The following is a 4,534-nucleotide window of genomic DNA, read 5'->3' as shown; positions in this document are numbered from 1 at the left end:
GAGTTTCAGTTTCAACATCAGTCCTTCCAATGAACACCCAGGATTGATCTCCTTTAGGATGGATTGATTGGATCTCCTTACAGTCCAAGGGACTCTCAAGAGTCTTCTCCAGCACCACAGTTCAAAAGCATCAATTCTTCTGCACTCAGCTTTCTTCACCATCCAACTCTCACATCCATACATGACTACTGGAAAAACCATAGCCTTGACTAGACGGACCTTTGTCGACAGAGTAATGTCTCTGCTTTTCAATATGCTATCTAGGTTGGTCATAACCTTCCTTCCAAGGAGTAAGCTTCTTTTAATTTCATGGCTGCAATCACCATAAGCTGTTTATACACACAGTCAAAGGCTTTGGCATAGTCAATAAAGCAGAAATAGATGTTCTTCTGGAACTCTCTTGCTTTATCGATGATCCAGTGGATGTTGACAATTTGATCTCTGGTTCCTCTGCCTTTTCTAAAACCAGCTTGAACATCTGGAAGTTCACAGTTCACATATTGTTGAAGCCTGGCTTGGAGAATTTTGAGCATTACTTTACTAGCATGTGAGATGCGTGTAATTGTGCAGTAGTTTGAGCATTCTTTGGCATTACCTTTCTTTGGGATTAGAATGAAAACTGACCTTTTCCAGTCCTGTGGCCACTGCTGAGTTTTCCAGATTTGCTGGCATATCGAGTGCAGCACTTTCACAGCATCATCTTTCAGGATTTGAAATAGCTCAACTGGAATTCCATCACCTCCACTAGCTTTGTTCGTAGTGATGCTTTCTAAGGCCCACTTGACTTCACATTCCAGGATATCTGGCTCTAGGCGAGTGATCACACCATCGTGATTATCTGGGTCTTGAAGATCTTTTTTGTACAGTTCTTCTGTATTCTTGCCACCTCTTCTTAATATCTTCTGCTTCTGTTAGGTCCATACCATTTCTGTCCTTTATCGAGCCCATCTTTGCATGAAATGTTCCCTTGGTATGTCTAATTTTCTTGAAGAGATCTCTAGTCTTTCCCATTCTGTTGTTTTCCTCTATTTCTTTGCATTCATCGCTGAGGAAGGCTTTCTTAACTCTCCTTGCTATTCTTTGGAACTCTGCATTCAGATGGGAGTAGGGGATTGGAATGCAAAAGTAGGAAGTCAGGAAACACCTGGTGTAACAGGCAAATTTGGCCTTGGAGTACAGAATGAAGCAGGGCAAAGGTCAATAGAGTTTTGCCAAGAGAACGCACTGGTCATAGCAAACACCCTCTTCCAACAACACAAGAGAAGACTCTACACATGGACATCACCAGTTGGTCAACACCGAAATCAGATTGATTGTATCCTTTGCAGCCAAAGATGGACAAGCTCTATACAGGCAGCAAAAACAAGACTGGGAGCGGACTGTGGCTCAGATCATGAACTCCTTATTGCCAAATTCAGACTTAAATTGAAGAAAGTAGGGAAAGCCACTAGACCATTCAGGTATGACCTAAATCAAATCCCTTATGATTATACAGTGGAAGTGACAAATAGATTTAAGGGACTAGATCTGATAGATAGAGTGCCTGATGAACTATGGACAGAGGTTCGTGACATTGTCCAGAAGACAGGGATCAAGACCATCCCCGTGGAAAAGAAATGCAAAAAAGCAAAATGGCTGTCTGAGGAGGCCTTACAAATAGCTGTGAAAAGAAGAGAAGCGAAAAGCAAAGGAGAAAAGGAAAGATAGTCCCATCTGAATGCCAAATATTACTTTTTAATAAACTTTAAAATACATTGTTTCCATTTCTAAATCCAGATTCAACGGACACAAACAAGTTCTCTCTGTTCCTCTTCCCCTCTCCCTCTTTATTTCTTGCATTTCTCACTTGACTCTTTCTCCAACTCTAGGAAGGAAAGGTAGAAATATTGCTTTGGCTTCAGGGGATTCCTGATCCTTCTCTCTGGTTTTGCATGAGGGATTTAGCTTCAGCCCTAGACGATTGGCAGGTCATGCTCTATTTAACGCTCTAGTATAAAGGTCAAACGTGAAGGAGTTTTAAAATGAGTACGTACTTAGTCTTTCTAATTGTAGTTATGCCTTTTCAATTAGTTTATTACTTTATTTCAGCAACAATGAACTATTAAAAAGACAATATCTTCACCCTAATGCAAACAAAATCAGTATTAGCTGGAGATGCTTATAGAAGTCACCTGAATGAATTTCTTAAAAATAAACTTAACACCAGTTAGTGGTTATTTCTATGGTATATCCTCACAATGGCCGGTTTTGGTTGTCACTATAAGAAATACTTATATGTCTTTGAAATACGACTTTAAAATGAAATACACTAAAGTGGGTATCAGAGCCTCCCAGGTGGCTCAGTGGTAAAGAATCTGCCTACCAATGCAGGAGACACAGGAGATGAGACTTGGATCCCTGGGTTGGGAAGATCCCATGGAGAAGAAAATGGCAACCCATCCCAGTATTTTTGCCTGAAAAATCCCATGGACAGAGGAGCCTGGAAGGCCACAGTCCATGGAGTAACAAAGAGTTGGACACGACTTATCAGCTGAGCACACAGAAAGTGGGTATCATTGTGAAGGTAAAAAAAAAATGCACATTTACAAGATGGTTGAAATTATTGTCCTAGTATTATGCAAATGGAATTCATGGCTCAGGATAAAATTTTCAGAGTTATTAATATACCTGAAACAACATAGATTGAAGTGAAGACTGCGTCCTCTGGAAAAATGTAAAGAAAACTCGAAGTGTTTCTAGGGATGACAGAAATACTTAACAGAGGTTCAAGTGAAGAACTTAGTTTATGAATTTTGGATTTTCTACATTGAAGAGTTTTAAAGTGCTTGTAAAATAATGAAAAGCAGGAAAAAAGAAAACCTTTGATCATTTTTATCTTCATCCTTTAAATGTTTATATGTTCAAGTCTGGACAAAGAGACTGTCTGAGATTCAGTCATCTTGAACGTGCACATAGTATAAACTTGACGCTTGAACTTAAAGGCAAAACAAGTATCTTATACAAAGCTTAATTATGTTATTGAATTCTATTTTAACACTTTTATCATTCTTACATCATGTTTCTGAATTTAAATTCTCAGGAGAGAGTCATACTATAATCTAAATGCAATAAATGCAGCCAGCTATATTGAAGATTAAAAATACTACTTTAAAAGAATATGAATATGTGGCTTGTGCTCAAATAATATGGTTAGAAAACATGACTGAGTCATTGGCTAAGGTAAGTTCTCATTGTGTACTAGTAATATAATCATGTACCTGCTCTTGGAGCATCTTTGAATTTCTTAGGAATGAGATGTTAATAATTTAAGGGAGAAATGTTAGTCAAACTAGTTAAGAAATTCAGACCTATTTTACCAGTCACACTCTGACTCTGCACATATTACTTCTCTACACCTGTTTCTACATTTATAAAATGGGAATGATAATACTACCCACCTCATAAGGCTTTTATCCAAGTTAATACTAATGTACTTGAAAGCAGCTAGGAAAAACCATACACATGTCAGGAGCTCAATGACTGAATTCTTCTACTTTAGCCTTTTCCCTCCTAGTGACAACAGTCACGGCCTTCTTATTTTTCCCCATAAAGGCCTTTTTATAATACAAAAAGTGAATACAATAAAATACCATAGAAACCTAATCGAGCAGAAAATTGAAATGTAGAGATGAAAACAAGTTTATTTTAAGCAGAACACCACATGTCCTAGATTAGGCTAATGAAGAGTTTAGCTCCTTCACCATGGATGTGTGGGTGCCAACTCACACATCCCAGAAGCCAAGTCTCTAGTGTGACAGGTTTCTTCCTTCCCTCCCACCACTGTGTACAATGCTCACTGACTTGAAACTTAACCGAGGTGAGCAGTCATGCAAGCAAAAGAAAATACCTCTCCATTCAGAAGAGGTCAAACTCCGACCCCAGGAAAACATATAGGCAACACCTTGCTTTAAAGCAGGAATACCCAGCCTTGAGATCTAATGTCTGGTGATCTAGGTGGAACTGATGTAATAATGAAAGAAATAAAGCACACAATCAATGTAATGTGCTTGAATCTTCCCGAAACCATCCCCCGTCCATCCCCTGGTCTATGGAAAAAATTGTCTTCCATGAAACCAATTTCTGGTGCCAAAAAGGTTGGGTACTGCTGCCTTAAAGGACTTGGAACAGCAAATTGAAGGTGCTGCTGCTGCTAAATCGCTTCAGTTGTGTCCGACTCTGTGCGACCCCATAGACGGCAGTGCACCAGGCTCCCCTGTCCCTGGGATTCTCCAGGCAAGAACACTGGAGTGGGTTGCCATTTCCTTCTCCAAAATTGAAGGTGCAGTAGCACATTCTTGCCTGGAGAATCCCAGGGACGGGGGAGCCTGGTGGGCTGCCGTCTATGAGGTCGCACAGAGTCGGACACGACTGAAGCGACTTAGCAGCAGTAGCAGTAGCAGCACATAAAACTGTAAGTAAAAGCCACTTCCACTGACAGTTCCACAAAACACTGCAAGGTCACAGTTGATGAGTGAGACACACAGACCCTGCTTCA

Source organism: Giraffa tippelskirchi, chromosome 1 (genome assembly GCF_054371585.1).
Source record: "Giraffa tippelskirchi isolate mGirTip1 chromosome 1, T2T-mGirTip1v1.2.pri, whole genome shotgun sequence".
Taxonomy (NCBI): domain Eukaryota; kingdom Metazoa; phylum Chordata; class Mammalia; order Artiodactyla; family Giraffidae; genus Giraffa; species Giraffa tippelskirchi.
This window is presented reverse-complemented; position numbering follows the sequence as displayed.